General features: G+C 41.5%; 1 protein-coding gene and 1 pseudogene across 1 annotated transcript in view; one reads left to right on the top strand and one right to left on the bottom strand.

The window, feature by feature from the left end:
- SLC23A2 (solute carrier family 23 (ascorbic acid transporter), member 2) overlaps positions 1-8585 on the bottom strand; it is a 109644-nt gene extending 101059 nt beyond the window's left edge. Inside the window, exon 1 of the mRNA XM_005874673.2 lies at positions 8442-8585. The gene's annotated coding sequence lies outside the window, so the exon portion shown is untranslated. The remainder of the gene's footprint in view (positions 1-8441) is intronic.
- Positions 1633-18760, top strand: part of LOC102243086 — a 44361-nt pseudogene continuing 27233 nt past the window's right edge.

Here is an 18760-nt window from a genome sequence, read left to right as displayed (position 1 = left end):
GGAGGACTCTAGCCACTTGAACTCTAGTCAATGTGGCTTGAAAACATATTCCTGAATGATCAACTAGGCTGCAGAACACACACCACATGAGATCTTTTTAAAATAAGGTTTTAAATCATGCCGCCAACATGATTTATGGATATATAAACATGTAATAATACAAAAGTAAAAATATGGGCAAAATGGTTACCTCTAGGAGTGAGAGGGAGGGAAGTGACATTAGCAAAGAGGTACCTAAAATGTTTTGGTTTTTTTGGTTTTTTAATCCTAAAGCAAAAACAACATGTTTGGATTTATTAGGCCTGGTTATCTGGTATATGAGTATTTATTTTTTTACTTTCTTATATTTGAATTTTCACAATTAAAATCAAACTTATAGATGATCTCTAGAAGGATACACAAAAGAAACACACAAAAACTGGGAAAAGTGGTTGCCTCCAGAGAGGGGACCAGGATGAGACAGAGGGACTTAACTCTCCATGTCTGTCCTCGTGCACCTTTCAGAGTGTGTTGCGTGTACATCCATTATCAACTTTTTTTTAACTACCAAAAAATTTACCTCAAGTATTTTTGCTATTACTGAATACTTAAGGCAATGCTACTGATGGAGATTCCAGCCTTGACTGTGCTATGAATGAGCAATGTCCTCTAGGGAGGTGATTTAACCTGCCCTTCTCCAAAGGTTGCACCAATTCTCACACACAAAGTCATCTCCATAACCCAGAGATAAGTTCTAACTACGCCATAGGAAGCAATCAGCAGTTCTCCTGTAACTCTGGCAGGAAAACGTTTAGTCTATTATAGCAGTTCCACATGACCATGTGTGTGACTGCCTCATACCCTCTGTGGACTCAAGTGGGTAGAGATGTGTACAGATAGTTACTATTTCTCAATACTTGATGAGGTAAGAGGCAGGAAGTTGAGGGAGCGGTTATCCAATGACTTATTTTCTTAATGAACCAAGAAGTGGAAGTCAGGTGGAGAGGAAGGAGGCTAAAAATGAAACTGAGGAAAGAATGAGTAAAAAGAATGACATAAAGAGGGAGGGGAAAGTCAAGCGTCTGGCTGAGCCCCGAACTTGTAAATGCGTAATAGAGAAAGTGACCTTGATGTCTGGTTTCTCTCCAGCACAGTGCAACTGGAGGAAAAAACAAAAACCAACAAATAAACAAAAAACACAGAAAAATTAGATAGTAGGACTGTGCCACTGAGGAAGGTCGGCAAGTTACAGGGCCAGTTCAGGGTGAGGAAATCCAGATGCTAATAAGACGATAGTCACATGAATCCCTGTGGAGACCCCAGCTATGGAAAAGGGCGAGGGAGGCGAGAGGAACCAGAGAAGAGCAGTGCCCACGGAACAAGGACCACTGGAGGAGAAGAAATGAGAACTAGGAAGGACAGGATGTGTGCAGACAGGAGACTCTCCAAGCTCAAGATCCCACAAGTGTCACCTGGGAGATGACGTGACCTGCAGGTAAAACTCCCTGGAAAAGACCATGTGAAGGGCTGGCGAGGTTTGGAGGCTGGAAGAGCCAACCACTTGGACTTGGAGATTATGTGTCACTTTAATACTTACACCTGAAGTCACTGCCTGAGGGCACTACTGAATAAATATGCAAACTAGGAAACGACATGGCACTCAACACCAGTGCTGAAGAAACACACCATGTCAACGTGTTCCCTCAGCAGCAGCAGCAGGGTGGTCAGCGTGTCCCTGTAACTAGAGACTTAAGTTCCTTATTTCTGAGGACCTGCTGCCGACACCTGAGGAACAAGGAACATTAACCAAAGGTGTGGTCAGAGCGGTGGGCACTCTTAATGTTCTGCAAACCAGCTGTGTTCAGGGATTCCCAATTCTCCTGTATTTCCTCATAGCCTTTCATTCTCCTCGATTCTTCAAAGGCTGTTTTTATCTAACAATAATACTGTACTTCTTCACATTTCCCTAGATCATCCATTCTTTATTTTAAAAGAAATGAGAAATATTTGTTGGACCCTACACATTTACATGTCAACTATTATAAGCTACAAAATATATTTGTGAATCCTGGGTAAAAGAGAAATGACTTTTTAAAAGATAATTATATATACAAGTGTATATTTTAAATGTTGAAAAGAATTTTTTTCTTCTCAAGCCAGGGAATAAATTAATTAACAGCTAGAAATACTGCCTATCAATCAATGTACTTGTTGAACTGGTTCAGAAGTGTTTCCAGGCAATGGGAGACCTCTCAATTTGACAGGAAAAGAATGAGAAAGGGGAAGCTGACAGAAGCACCATTTGACTATGAGTCCATAGAAGTGGCTTACATTATGAAATACACAAAAATCCAAAAGCTTACAAGCTGAAAACCTATTACTCAGCAGTAGATAAAATAATGTGGGCCTTGAGCTATGCCACCAGCCCCAAGTGACTGTTGAGCAACTGAGATGAGGTCAGACCAATTGACCTGGGCTGTTAAGTATAAAATACACACCAGACTTCAGAGTTTCTATGGGGGGGGGATGTTACATTAACACTGATTACTTTAAGTGATAATTTTTTATATATTAGGTTATAAAATATATTACTAAAAACTCACTTTAGCTGCATCTTTCTACCTTATTTAATATAGCTACTAGGATATTACATATGTGGAATAAACAATCGCAGCGCAGGAGGTCTGAACCAATGCAGCCCAAACAAGCAGTCCTCCAGATAAACTCCCATCCAGCAGACCCGCAGCATGCAGAACCACCACCTGCCCCAGCACACACCAAGCCTCCTGCCCTATGGCTAGAGCAGGCACAGGGACCAAAGGACCAAGCATCATACCCAGGTGTCCCAGGACAGGAAGTGGCAATGGAGGAAATTGCTACAGAAGAATTTGTTCAATGAGAGGCAAGAACAAAATGGAAGAAAAGTGGGGAACGTAATGATGGCGCAAGTGATCTTGACGCTGATTCAAAGATATTCCAGAAGCAACTGGCAGGGAAGATCTCTTTACAAGTTATGACGGATAACTTGGCCAAACTTATTGATGCCAAATCCCAGCTACTGGAAGCAAAGGTAGACAAGCTACAGACAAATGTCTCATTCACGCATTCAAGATCTATGCAAAGAATTCCTCCTGTTGGAATCTTCTATCCAAGTGTTGTTCCAGAAAGAAGCAATTCTCCTGCAGCTGATACTGCGTCCTCTGCTGCAGCATCTGACACAGAGAGCAATTTCTATGCTACGTGGAAAGGCTGGTTATTTTGGAAAAAGCACAACAGCCCAGACATAAGAGGAGAAATACTTCTGCACACTATCCTTCTATGAACCATCTATAATAATAAAAGCGTAATATGCTAATTAGACCGGACAGCCGAATGACCTTCCGGACATCCTTCCAGACAAAGCCACAGAGGTTGGGGCCGAGGCAGAGGCGGTTAGGGGCGATGAGGCAGGCAGGCGAGTGGTTAGGGGCGATCAGGCAGGCAAGCGGTTAGGAGCCAGCGGTCCTGAATTGCGAGAGGGATGTCTGACTGCCAGTTTAGGCCCGATTCCTCAGGGATCGGGCCTAAAGTGGCAGTCGGACATCCCTCAAGGGGTCAGATTGCGAGAGGGTGCAGGCCAGGCTGAGGGGCCCCCGCCCCATGCAAAAATTTTGTGCACTGGGCCTCTAGTCTATAATAATAAAAGCATAATATGCTAAGTAGACCAGACGTCTTTCCGGACATCCTTCCTTCTGGACAAAGCCACAGCAGGTAGGGGCCGAGGCAGAGGCGGCAGAGGCCCCCAGCCGCGGGTGGGCGGGCCGGCAGGGGCTGGGACCAAGGCCCTTGCACGAATTTCATGCATCGGGCTTCTAGTCTATATATATAAAAGCCTAAGCAACCGAACAACCAAACGACTGGTGACCAGACGTCTTTCCGGACATCCTTCCTTCTGGACAAAGCCACAGCAGGTAGGGGCCGAGGCAGAGGCGGCAGAGGCCCCCAGCCGCGGGTGGGCGGGCCGGCAGGGGCTGGGACCAAGGCCCTTGCACGAATTTCATGCATCGGGCTTCTAGTCTATATATATAAAAGCCTAAGCAACCGAACAACCAAACGACTGGTTGACCTGTCACTATGATGCGCACTGACCACCAGGGAGACGCTCAACTCCCCCCAGCCAGCCGGCCTCATAGCCCCATCAGGGCAGCCGGCCAGCCTCCCACAGCCCCACCCCCCAATCGCCAGCAAGGCCAAGGGACCCCACCCATGCACGAATTCATGTACCGGGCCTCTAGTATTGCAACAATAGTGAACGGCATCGCCGGGTGCCGCATCTGGTACCACATGCAGATTACACATCCAACCTCAACAAACCACTGCTTCCTGCCCAGTCCTATCACATGGGTCTGCCATCTAGCCTGTGGTGGATGGTTTTAGTAATGACCAATAACAACCAAAAAGAACAAGAAAATTACGTAAGTGACTCCCACTATGCTTGTATTGGACAGCGCTGGTCCAAAAAGAGTGGCTACCAGGAAAAGAGAACAGTAAATGCTATTTCAGTGTACACAACCATGGTAATCATGCTCAGACTCCATCCAAAGAACGTGCTCTGACACTCTGACTTCACAAACACACATACCACACAGGGATGGCCATATATTTTAATCCAAACATCAAAACAAACCCTACATTACTATTCTACACAAGCGGCTGTGCAGCACGCACTCGGACGGAGGGGAGCAGGTGCCATAACCTAATTTCTCACATCACAGCACTGGGGGAAGGAGGGAGGGAGCCAGGTCTGAGGAAGGCCAAAGTGAAGCTCCACATGCTCACAAGCACAAACTGAAAGGTCATAACGGAGTTGGAGCTCTTCTCTGGAAGCTCAAAACCAGCACCAAGAAATCTAAATAAAACACAGCGTCCATCCAAGGGTGAACACTACTCAGATCTAGAGGGCCTTTATAACGACCACACGGCAGGCTCTGATTCTGTAGGCAAACCTAAATCAAAGTAATCCCTGCACATAAAAAGAATTATCATAGAAGGAATAGAACAGGTTTATTGATGAGATTTTCCCATACCAAAAAGAAAGCCAGCAAACAATTCAGACAGTTTATCCAACAACACTAACACAGATTTTTAAACGCATCTTAAAAAAAAACTGTCCGACTGGAGTTGTTCTAATATGCTTAGAATCACTTTCATAGTAACCATTACACAACCCTTCCTTCCTTAGCTTCTTATATAAGCTCTGAAATCATCAATGTTTACATAGGGTTTTGAAAACTCAAGTTTTCCTGTAAATATTTAATTCTCTTGTTGCTACTGATCCTACTACAAACAACGCAGCACTTTTATAACATGTTTAGTAATAAGAGGGACATTGACGTCAATAGCACACAGTCCATAAACCAAAAACACCAGAATTACCAGATAGCCTCTCAGAAATCAGCTGCTAAAATAGCAATTTCTCCTCAATCCTCAAAGTTTTTGATCCAGTTTATATCCAAGTCCCGCTCATATGGGGATCAACTTCTAAAATGAGCCTGAAATAGGCACCCTGGTCTACAGGCTCCAAGCACTGGGCAGAGCTGGTATTCTCCTTTACATATATACTTTTTTTTTTTTTATTGATTTCAGAGAGGAAGGGAGAGGTAGAGAGAGAGATAGAAACATCATTGATGAGAGAGAATCACTGATCCACTGCCTCCTGCACGTCCCACGATGGGGATCAAGCCCCCAACCAGGCATGTGCCCTGACTAGGAATCGGACCGTGACCTCCTACTAAGCCTTCTCTTTTCTGTTTAATAAGAGCTTAATTTGCTGGAACCTGTACTGATAGTGTCGAAGAAAATGGGATAAGCCAATCATTCAACCAGTTTCCTACACTGCCACAATAGTCGAAACAATGAGGTGGAAATGGCATACACGTGAAGCCAATTTACCATCTGACTGGACAGACTGGGGCAACTAATGAATTACAGAAACATCATCATTATTGAGCTGTGCGTGAGAGCTCAGAGTAAAAGGAACTCAACAGGGCTTGAAATGGTCAGAAATGACTTTGGGGAAGTGAAACCTCAAGTCAGGCTCAAAGGGTGGAGAGTCCCAAGTGGGAGGCAACCATGGAGTCCAGAGACAGGTAGGAGTAGGGCATGTCTTTAGGACATGAACACAGCCAACCCCCAGCAGCTGTGGGAGGTGGAGGAAGAAAACCCCTTGCAGGGTCAAAAGACTCTCAAACGTCCAATGTAAACACAACTTTAGGAAACCTGGGTTTCTGGGCAGAAGAAGAGAGCAGAAGGAGCCCACCGCTGAATAATCTTAAAGTGGAAGATCAAGAAGCTTGTGTGTTAATCCAAGTACAAGAATCTTGGCAACTGGGATGATGGAAGTGACAAAGAAAAGGGGATGAACAGAGGGAGCGATGTCAAAAAAAAAGAAAACACAAAAACAAATCAAAAACTTGGTGTCTAAGAAAAGAACAAGAGTGCCCCCTTCAGAAATAAGTAAGGATGTGGGCTTGACAAGACAAGTAATGTCAAGGTCTGAATATGTTAAACCTGAGCTTGTCCTGGCACGTCCGTCTGACAAGTGACCACCACAGACCACCAGGAATGTGAGAAAGTAGCTCTATGAAACAACACAGCAGAGAAAAATTTGTAAGTTGAAATATAAGGGTGGTAAGTGAAACTGGGATAGCATTTATTTTGTGGGTATCCCTCACTTCCCTAATCATTAATAAATATTACATACAATCTGATGATGATGGCTTAGGGGGAAAAAAGGCTACAAAACAAAAAAACGATGTGGGAAGCCGCCTACTGTCTTCTCTAGCAGAGAGGTGTGGACAAGGAGCCCGGAATGGTGGTGACCCTTGAGCTCTGGCTTACGTCAGGACTATGCACCCACTGTTAGTCCAGACAATGGTAGCTGAAGCAGCTTCCCCACCAGATAGTCATGTAATTCCTTACTGATAAGACAGTCTGTCTGTTACTGGAACTTGCCTGCCTAAGGGCTATAGATGTATCCCAGAATGAATAAGAGGATGGCAAGGCCTGAGCCCAAGCGGAGTCCTTCCTCTTGGGATGGGCTCCCGCCTGACCCCCCAATTTCCAAATTATTATTTCTTGTCTTATCTCTTTCATTTGCGTGCGGCCCCTCTTCCAGAGCCCGAACCCTGGGGGGGGGGGGGGGGGGGGGGGGGGGATTCACAAACTAAAAGAAATATGCAAAAATAATCACAATGGTGTCATTAGGTGTTGACATCGAGAATATTTTCTTCTTAATTTTTGGAAGTTCCTAGGTTCTACTTATTTTTTTAAATAACAAAGACAATTTCATTAGAAAATGAAAGTAAACATTTTTAAAAAAGAATGATCCCCTCTAAGCATTTGTGAAAGCTCTTATAGTTGTACACCTAAACAGTGAATTTTATTATATGTAAATTAAAATAAATAAAAATACCATTAACAATGTTTTACACCCACTACACTGAATAAATTTAGTTTTGACAATACCAAGTGAAAAAAATGTTTATCAGTAAGAGTGCAAGTTCTTGCAACTTCTCAGCAGAAAAGTACCAACAATATCTAACAAAATTTAAAAACTGAAGCCCTGGCCAGTGCGGCTCAGTGGTTAGAATGTCACCCCATGGACTGAAGAGTCTTGGGTTCGACTCCCAGGTTCAAACCCAGCCCCAGTTGGGGGGTATGCAGAAGGCAACCAATCAATGTTTCTCTCTCTCTCTTTTTCTTTCTATTTCCACTCTTTAAAAAAAAGATGGAAAAAATACCCTGGAGTAAGGATTAACAACAAAAATTAAAAACTGAAGGACCTTCTGCACTATGCCCAACAATTTTACTGCCAGGAATTTATTATGAACAAAATATGTACAAGAAATTTCACTGTTGAATTGTTTAAAATAGAAAAAAAAATTAAAATAACCAAAATGCCCATCAATCTTTGGTAGCAGGAGAGGGTAGGCGGAAAGAAGGGGAAACAAGGAATGCTCCTTGGCAACGTATACATGCTTAGCCTCACTGCTTAAACTGCAGAATGCTTGAGAGAGAGAGTAAGGCAACAGGTCTTAAATGCCTTTACACCCAGGGTTCATACATATGACCCTGACCAAGAGCACCAACAATAGTAGGTACTCAAGTGTTTGCTGATAAAAAAAACAAACTCAAAAACATGTAAAACAAAAAGACTTACCTCCTACCTTGTTATTAATGTAAGTGGCAAGACTGTGCCTACTTATTTTCTAGTTTAATCTACGTGGAATGTGGCCTAAAGAAGTCCATTACCTTATCATTAGCATTAACCTAACAATTATTCCCAGAACTACACTTAGACTGTTGCTGACATGCAAAGGGTGAGGTCAAGCGCAGATGAGCTCTAACACTACAAGGCTACAAGCTGTCAGCACGACTCTATCATGAAACACAGGACGACAAAGATTGTATTTCAGACGCACCTAAATGCCGGGACGTGGACCTGTCCATGTGCTTTCCATTACACGCCACTGAGCTCCATTTCCTTGTGCTGTCGAGGTCCAAGCTCGAAACCAGGCAGGGAGTCCCGATGAGCAGAGTAAGACCTAGCCAGAGAAGAAACAGATGATAAATAAAGAGTAACAGCAAACGCAGCAGGAGGCACACTGCATGGACGGCATCCACTTCTCACTCCAGGAACTTGCTGTTACTTCTTCGCTTCTAAGGAGTATCTCCCAGGCCCAGCCCATCCCTGGGCAGGATCACAGACTGCACCTTTGGTCCCTTAAAAATCAACTCTCCATTTGCACAAATATTTGGGAAGATGGTATTTTAGAACATCTGGAAAAAGCAATTTTGTGCTCACTTGGGCTTTCTTCCTTGACAATTTTTTCCTCTCCGCCTCACCTGAGAACATTTTCACTGATTTTTAGAGCACTGGGAAGGGAGAGAGAGAGAGAAACATCAACGTCAGAGAGAAATACTGATCGGTTGCCTCCTGCACATGCCCAGGCTGGGGCCGGAGACAAAACTGGCAACCTAGGTATGTGCCCAGACAGGGAATTGAACCCTCAACCTTTCGGTGTACAGGATGAGACAGCGCTCCTACCAACTGAGCCACGCCAGCCAGGGCATTTTCTTTTTTTTTTCTTTTTTTTATATTTTATTGATTTTTTACAGAGAGGAAGGGAGAGAGATAGAGAGTTAGAAACATCGATGAGAGAGAAACATCGATCAGCTGCCTCCTGCACATCTCCTACTGGGGATGTGCCCGCAACCCAGGTACATGCCCTTGACCGGAATCGAACCCGGGACCTTTCAGTCCGCAGGCCGACACTCTATCCACTCAGCCAAACCGGTTTCGGCGAGGGCATTTTCTTTGATAATTTTTTAATTCCATATTCTCTAGAACAGGGTTTTGATTTAAAAAAACAAAACAAACTTTTTAAGAACTTTCTTCCACAACCTGGGAACCACTGGGCCCACACTTTATAGGTAAGAAACTCAAGCGGGGTAAGGGCTCCTCGTCAAGGCCTCAGAGCTTATAAGAGATGCGGCATCACAGCGTGAGCCCTTGCCTCTCATTTTACCTCTACAATGCCCCCAAGGCCTCCCCTAGAATGAACTGAAGATACTGCATTTGTGGAGAAATCAAAGATTTAATTATTCAAAAACCACCTTCTTTTAAATAATACATTGGAGGGTGCTTCCATAAAAGCAGGTCACATTCTATTTAAGCTGGGCTATTACTAGGTACACAGGCTCATTTTATTGTTTATTAAATTAATGTATTTATACATACTTGCACCTATGCATATATTTCACAATTTTACGAAAACCCAGAGCCATGGCCAGGTGACTCAGTTGGTTGGCGCATCCCCATACACCAAAAGGTTTGACTACCTGGTCGGGTGAGTGCGGGAGGTAACAGATCAATGTTTCTCTCTCTCTCTCTCTCTCTCTCCCTGCTTCCCTTCCTCTCTCCAAAAATCAATTAAAATAAAACAGCCGGACTCCTGCGGCGGTCTCTGGAAAAGAAAATCGCATGAGGTAGTGATAGTTTAGCCAGATACCAACACATTCCTCATTAGAAAATACTTAAGCTGTGAATCTTTCACCTCCACTGTTTGTTTTGGGAGAGTGAGCATCACCATTCACCAATGACCCCAAAGTCAATATGCACATAAAAGGCATCACACTTGTAGCAGCCCAGCCTTTAATGAACCTCCAGTGATCCTATTAATTTTTTAATTAACTTCAGACACTAAACATAAACCTTTCGCTGTCTGGGACAAAAAATATTAGTAGTAAGTTTGAGTGATTAGAATATGAATGGAGAAATTCTGTTTTTCTCTAAAACATATTTTTGCATGTGAGGCAAAATAAATAAAGTAACTTATTTCCCAAAATAAATTACTGGTAACCAACAATCTATTTTAAGCTATGTCTATTAAAAATTACAGAGCCCTAGGTTCGATTCCGGTCAAGGGCATGTACCTTGGTTGTGGGCACACACCCAGTAGGGGGTGTGCAGGAGGAAGCTGATCGATGTTTCTCTCTCATGGATGTTTCTAACTCTCTATCCCTCTCCCTTCCTCTCTGTAAAAAATCAATAAAATATATATTTTTTTAAAAATAAAAATTACAGAGTCAGAGGGAGGCACAAAAGCAACATCCATTAGTGAGGATTGGGAATAATGGAAAGAACATGAAAAAAAGTAATGAAAAGCTTTGGAAGAACAGCTTATTTTTTCATTACATAAACTCTAATCATATATATTGTTCTTTCAAAAATACAAGTTGCACACGTGTAGTATAATCCCACTTTTATTAAAAGTATAATTATATAGTACATATTTGTGGACAGAGAAAAGGGTTAGAAAGGATAAACATCAAACCACCTTGGAGTCTAGGGGGTATAAGAGTTGGTGACTTCTGAAATTTGCTTTATACAATTCTGACCAGTTAGAATTCTTTTCCAACATGCATATGCTTCCTTTGTAAATCCTTTATAGAGCTGAAAAAACCATGTTAATTTCTTTTTAAGTTTCCATGAAGGCAAAGCTGCAAATCTACCAAATGTCATTTTAGCTACAAATCATGGGAAAATTCTGAAAGGATAAGTAAAAGTCACAGACCATGAAGATGTATTTTTGGAAAATATTTTCTTAAAGCTGATTGGTAAGATGAGTATTTGGAAGAACTGGCTTTCAAACTCCACCGACCAAACTACCATAGACCAAAACACAGAATTAAGTCAGAAGTTCTAATATTGGAAAAACGCAAATTTATTTTTGAGGAAAGACCTAAGCAGGAAGGGTCACTCAACAAAAACAAGCCTGCGTCATCAGTGAGCATCCTTGAACTTGCGTCACAGCACCACTGGAACACCCCACCCTTCATACATTCCACCACACTCGGAAGCATGAACACCTGCCCTCGAGCACAGGGCTACGGGGCTGAGGTCAAAGGCCAGGCCGCATGGCCCCATGAGCAGGTCAGAGGAACCTCACTTGGAGCACAAAGATGCCTGACTTTCCCCCAGAAAGGCCACTGGGAACTTACAAAAACTGTTCACAGTGCTTCTGCTGTTCGTTCATTGGGATTTTCAAAATGCTATCTGTGGTGATTCGCAAATTTTTATTTCATAGAGAGAAAAATAGTCACTAAAAAATTCAGGTGAATTTTAGAATTAAAAAATTTTTAGAAAAATATAGAATTCTAGTCTTTGTCTTTATCATTTCCTTAAAAAGGGTAACATTAACACTTCTGAAGCGGGAAGAATTTAACCCCAGAGCCAATATCACTCACAGCCCAGGAACTCTGAGCAGCTAACTCATTATATCAATTCAGTAGATTCCAAAAAAAGCTAACAAAACTCCAACGCCTGATTTTAAAAACAAAAAACCTTTTCAATAAAAATTAAAATGATACCTGAATATCACAAAGAACATCTGAAAACAAGGGCCAATAAAAATGCTATGTACTCAGCATGCTTTTACATTTAGCTTGTACTTTTAATTCTTTTTTGTCTTTTTTTTCTTATTTTAGTTTGTACTTTTTAAAGGAGTTGCAAAAGGAGCACATGAATGTACCTGAAAATGTTGGTGAAATGGGCAATTTTTTAAATGAAAACTTTTTGAAAACCTAAACAAGTAACATACAAATAGAGAAAATTATAAAAGTGAAGAACTATGCTCAAAAAAGGTGCCAGGCTCAAATTCACTGTAGTTATTCCCTAACCTTTTCAGTAAAAAACAGAAAACAGGAAACCTTCCCTATTTCTAATTGTAAAACAGACAAATTAACAAAGAAAGCCCAAGAGAAGAAAACTGTTAACCTCACTTGCCTTTCCTAGATTATTTTAACTTTTACAAATGTGGCATGAAAAGAATGGTATCTGGTTTCAGTCTTGACTTCTTTGATCCCTGTGTATAAGTTCTCTTATGAACCATGTGTGCCTTTTGTCCATTTTCCAGCAGGTTTGGCCTTTTCTTATTCATTTGTTAGAGCTCCTTGTAAATTAAGGACATTAACCCTTGTCATGTTGCAAACATTTTCCCCAGAAAAAGCAAATGACTGCTTTGCCATTCTGTTTATGCCACTTGAAATAAAAGACACTTCTAACATCTCTCTGATGTTAAATCTAATTATCTTTTCGCAATTTCTTCTATCACTTTTATGCTGTGAAAGTCCCGCCCTGTTCCAAGATCAGAGAAATACTCGCCATCATTTTCAGCTAGATGTTTTTGGTCAAAATAATTTAAAAATGATGAGCGGCCATCCTTTTAAAAATGCATATTCAATAAAATCATTGCTCTAACAAAATAGATGAGCCTAATTATATTCACTTTACTTGTAAAACAAGTGAGAAATGGCTAAAATATAACAGTAAAATACTTTATGATAAAATTCTATAAAGCCATTCTATAGTATACTATCTAGTGACATGGAGAAGGTCATAATTTGTTACGAAGTGGGGAAAAAAAGAACATCTCCAGTTATATAAAAACTACACTTATCTGGCAAGCCAGGCAAGCGAGACACCTAATATTAAGAGTAACAATGCCCCAGCCAGGTGGTTCAGTTAGTGGAGCATCATCCCATACACCAAAAGTATTGTGTGCTCAAATCCCAATCAGGGTACATACCTGGGTTGCGGGTTCGATCCCCATTGGGGGCACATAGAGGAAACATTTTTTTTTTTTAAGCGGGAAATTTTTTTTTTTTTTTTTTTTTTAAATATATTTTATTGATTTTTTACAGAGAGGAAGGGAGAGGGATAGAGAGTTAGAAACATCAATGAGAGAGAAACATTGATCAGCCGCCTCCTGCACACTCCCCACTGGGGATATGCCCGCAACCAAGGTACATGCCCTTGACCAGAATCGAACCTGGGATCCTTGAGTCCACAGGCAGACGCTCTATCCACTGAGCCAAACCGGCCAGGGCTAGAGGAAATATTTAATTCAAGAAAAGTGGGGCTGCACCAATCTTCTTAATTACCTAAAGATCTAGGAGTAATACCTGATTTATATTCCTGGCGAAATGGCCAAGTTAAACATGCAACCCAATGACAATTATCCGTGGTAGTCAAGTTAAACCCTGCTAACATAACGGTTCCATGTTCCCCTTAATAAACTGTTTCTTAGCATGTGAGCAAACACTGTTGAGTGCAACTAAGATGAGAAGTTTATTTTATGTATGCTCAACCCAAAACTTCCTAAAACCTTTCCAAAATGTCTAGGAGTGCTCACGATCAGATGACAACCAGGTTAAAGTGACTGGATGTCAGAACTTGGAACTCAGAACCAGGGAAGACCTGGAGATGGACACGCCAAAGCTCCAGGGAGGCAACTTCTCCCAGACTGTACCCCAGTGTCTGACCCAGCACCCTGCCTGAGAACAGGGTTCAAGAAAGGTGGGTGGGAGAAAAAACACGAAGGGTTTAGAAATCCGGAAGTTCCACCCTCAGAGGGCAGTGGGGGATAGAGACAGGGAGCAGAGGCTCCACTCAGTTGGAGGTAGCTGGAGAACCAGAATCCAGACCCAACTCATTTCTTTTTTTATCTTCACCAGAGGACAAGGGTTTTTTTATTTAAATTAGATAGAGAGGTAGGCAAAGGGAGAGACAGAGAAACATAGATGTGAGAGAAAACCAGCAACCCATCGGCTGACCCCCTGCACCCACCCCAACCAGGGATAGAACACGCAACCAGATTATGTGCCCTAACTAGGAATCGGACCCTCAACCCTTTGGTGCACGGGATGACGTTCTAACCAACACATCGGAACTATGGAGAGAACAATACTGCCAGGAAATGCAAGGAGGGTGTTAGTGCCTACTCCCTGTGGTGTGCTACAGGAATTAAGTTTCCCATCCACCTCAGACTATTAAGCCCTAATATCTAGTTAGGACAAGTATTTTAGAAACCTGGAACACAAAGGAAAGCCCTTCTTTTTTTTCTTTTTGAAAAAAAGCCTAAAAGACATAATTAGAAAGAGTCACTAAAGGCTATTCTCTGAGTTTGATGCAAATTTTATTTTTTAGTTCTACTGGAACACATAGATAAGGAATTAAGGCACAAGAGCTCTATCAACCCAGAAAGGACATCATATATATGCCCAAAAGGAAAAGCTCTAAACACCAAAAGTATCCACTTGAGTGGAAAGCTTGTAAATGACACCTCGCCTCCCTTTCTGACTGTTGCAGTGGTTCTCAACCTTCTGGCCCTTTAAATACAGTTCCTCATGTTGTGACCCAACCATAAAATTATTTTCGTTGCTACTTCATAGCTGTAATGTTGCTACTGTTATGAATCATAATGTAAATATCTGATATGCAGGATGGTCTTACGCGACCCCTGTGAAAGGGTCGTTCGACCGCCAAAGGGGTCGTGACCCACAGGTTGAGAGCCGCTGGTTTAGAGTAACAGCACCCAACTTCCAGGCCATCCCACTTAAAGTTCCCATTTATTGGGATCATGATGTGAAAAATCTTCAAGTTCAAAATGTAGTACTGTTACATATTACAACATGGATAAATCATAATAAGCACATTATGCTAAGTAAAAAGCCAGTCAAAAAAAGACCACAGATACTGATTCTATTTATATAAAATGTCCAGATAATGCAAATCCATAGAAATAGCATAGAGTTGTGATTGCCAGAGACAGAGGGGAGGGAAAAATGAGGAATGACTGCTATTAGGTACGGGGTTTCTTTTGGGGGCAATAAAAACGTTCTGAAATTAGATAGTGTGATGATTATAGAACTCAGCGAATATACTAAAAACAACTACAGCGTTTCAATAAAGCTATGTTCTTTTCAATGTTATTCTGTGTCACGAGCCCATCTGCCGGTGTGGGTCAGTGATTGAGCGCCGACCTAGGACCAAGTCTTGGTTCAATTCCCAGTCAGGGCACATGCTCAGGTTGTGGGCTCAATCCCCAGTAGGGGGCGTGCAGGGGGCAGCAGATCAATGATTCTCATTATTGATGTTTCTCTCTACCTCTCCCTTCCCCTCTGAAATCAATAAAAATATATTTAAAAAACAAGCCTGGGAAGTACATTTTAGGACTTTGCCAGCACCTATTCAGGAAACAAAACGGTAAGCACAAGAGCTCAGAGTTGAAAACAGAAATTGAAAAAGAGTTGAAGCTACTTTGGAGCATTACCCTAGGCCAGGGTGGGCAACCTTTTTGTGAGTGCGTGCCAAAACCAGCAAAATCTCTGACTCAAAATTCTTCTGCGTGCCAACCCTAATTTTTTGAGAACATGTTATGCCTACTTGATATCTCTTAAGGTGTATGTATGTGAAGAACCTTGAAGAAATAATAAAATTCATTCGAGTGACAAAAACACAGTATATGATGATGAAAAATACATTTATTTTTTAATGTATACATGTACACTGATAGTCCGACAGAAAACTTTATGACTCCGTTTGATATTATCAGTGGGACTTTTGCTGCTGCATCACTGATGACAGAGATTTTACATCAGGTTTATATTTCGTGACCTTCAGAGATATGCACGAGCTACTACTTTCATCCGTCAGGCTACTCCTATTACGAGACTTAACAAAATTCATCACTGAGAACAAAGATTCACAAGCGTATGTGGATGAAACCAAAACACTGGTTGGATCTAGGAAGGCAGGGAGAGTTAAGGCAGAGGCATAGAAATTGCTCTTCCCCTCTCTTGTCAATCCATGTCTATGGTCTTTAAGATAACTTGTTATGTAAAATTATTTATTTATCTAAGATGCACCTACACTGAATTTATCTGAAAAATAAAAAAGTCGATATTAAGAAAAAAATTGTAAATGGAAGATTATAAGAGAGGGTTTCGCGTGCCAGCAAAAGTTACTGGCGTGCCATGTTTGGCACGCGTGCCAGGGGTTGCCCACCCCTGCCCTAGGCACTGAACTAAACACCAGAAAAAGTAACTTGAACCCCATGTCTGTTTGTGGTTTTTTTGTGGGGTTTGTGGGGTTTGTGATGGTGGTGGTGGTGGTGGTGGTGGTGGTGGTGGTGGTGGTAGTTGTTGTTAATTGAAGTAATAAAATTCCCTACCCCATGTGACTCCCAGAGGAAAAGAACTTCCTGCTCCCCCACACTCAGGGCCCCTGCTGGTATCATCTAGAGCAGATCCAACTGGGAACTCAGGAGATGAGGGGGCAAACCCCTCACTCTGCAGCAACCATTCAAAATGGGGACATGCAGGGCCCGAGCTCACACTGGGTGTCAGGAAGCAGGTGTAAAAAGGAGAACTTGGACAGAAAGGGCAAAATCGGTATTGCTAGCATGTTCAGTTTATCTTCACAGAGATAAAAAAAAATAAAGGAAGAGAAAAAATTACCCACAAAACTTCTGAAGGAAAGAACACTTTCAAAAGACTGTGGGTCAGAATCCCGGTCACAAAAGATGACAGCGTGGCTAGAAAATAGAAGCCCTTGGGATGAACCCAAAGGAAAGATATAACTCATATAATTCTTCCTGGCAAGAAATGTGAGGTCACCCTAAAATCAGCAGGAAAACTAAACTTACTTGGAAAATTACCACAATAACAGGGACAGACACTATCAAAAATTTCTGTGGTATACAAAATGTCAGGGTCAATATCAAGGTGACAAGGTTTGTTCATTCAAAAAACACCATGTATGATACTGTAATTTAGTGAAAAGGATATTAAAAATAGGGTATTCTTCAATATCATTAAAGATTATATACAATATGGTATTCCAAAAAAATTGACTGTCACATTTAAACCTTTTCTGTAAGTACTCTGAAATTATAAGAACTGTACAGTGGGGCCTTGACTTACGAGTTTAATTCATTCCGAGACCGAGCTTGTTAAGGAGCTCGTTAACTCAAATTACTCTATCAACTCAATGCAAAAAATCGGCCGAGAGACAGCTGGTATCTCAAAAAACTCGTTAGTGGGGACACTCGTAAGTCAAGGCCCCACTGTATAAGAAAAAAAGTGATTATTTGCAGCTATTATGATTACTAAGAAACTCAAGAGAATCAACTGAAAAACAGAAACAGAGCTTAGTTAGGTGGCATAGCAGACAGTGCTATTTCATTTTCCTCATGGGCACACAAAATAACTCCATTTCCCTTGGATGGGGCCAACAGACTGGGGCAAATAGCACTACTTGTAAGCTTGGCCCATAAAAACATCTTCCATGCACAAAATTCCATGGCAAACTTAGAGGCCACAGTCAGTTGTGCTCTAAGATGGAAGGAGCCTAGTTTCCCAACTCATCACTTAGTGGGGAGGAACCACCTAGAAAAATGTGAGCAAGAAATAAATTTTTATTTTATGAGGACACAGATTTTGCTAGCACAACTACTCTGAATAATACAGTTAGGAAATAGTGTATGTGGCAGGAAGGGAGGACCAAAGGGAAATCATCTCACTCTAAATTTAAATAAAGAGCAATAAACAAGTAACCTGTATACCATATATTAGGGAAAGAAATCTAGAAAAATGAGAGACATAAAAGACCTGCATAGCTCTGGGTTGGTGTGGCTCAGTTGATTGGAACATTGTTGGTTACAGCATTGTCCCATGCACTGAAGGGTTGCGGGTTCGATTCCTGATCAGGACACATAACCTAGGTTGCAGGTTCAATCCCCAGTTGGGGCCAAATCAGGATACATACGGGAGGCAACTATCAATGTTTCTCTCTCACATCTATGTTTCTCTCTCTTTCCCCCTCTCCCTTCCTCTCTCTCTAAAATCAATAAAAGCATATCCTCAGGTGAGGATTAAAAAAAAAAAACCTGCATACTAGTAAATCAAAAGATTTGCTTGTGACCAAATAATTTATTATAAAGATGATAAGTCTCCCCAAAAGAACTTAAACATTTAATGAAATTACCCATTATTTTGAAACCTTAAACTGAAAAATACTGGGGGGAAGAGGGGAATTGAGCATAGGCACTGTCAGATAGTTACTAAAGCCCACTATAAAGTGATTATAATGACAAAAATTGCAAAGTCATAGCAAAGGAATAGGCAGATAAATGAAATAAAACAATAAGTCCCATGACAGATCTAAAGATTTAGCACATGATTAAGGTGCTATTTTAAGTTAGTAAGAAAAGTGTGACACTGAATAAATGGTGATGGAATAAATGTAGAGGATGAAATAATTCTTACTTCATATACAAACAGATTGATTGTAGCCAATTTTTAAAAAAAAACTACCCAGCCGACATGGCACAGTGGTTGAGCATCAACTTATGAACCAGGAGGTCATGGCTCGATTCCTGGTCAGGGCGCATGCCTG

Source organism: Myotis brandtii, unplaced genomic scaffold, assembly GCF_000412655.1.
Source record: "Myotis brandtii unplaced genomic scaffold, ASM41265v1 scaffold45, whole genome shotgun sequence".
Taxonomy (NCBI): Eukaryota; Metazoa; Chordata; class Mammalia; order Chiroptera; family Vespertilionidae; genus Myotis; species Myotis brandtii.
This window is presented reverse-complemented; position numbering and strand designations above follow the sequence as displayed.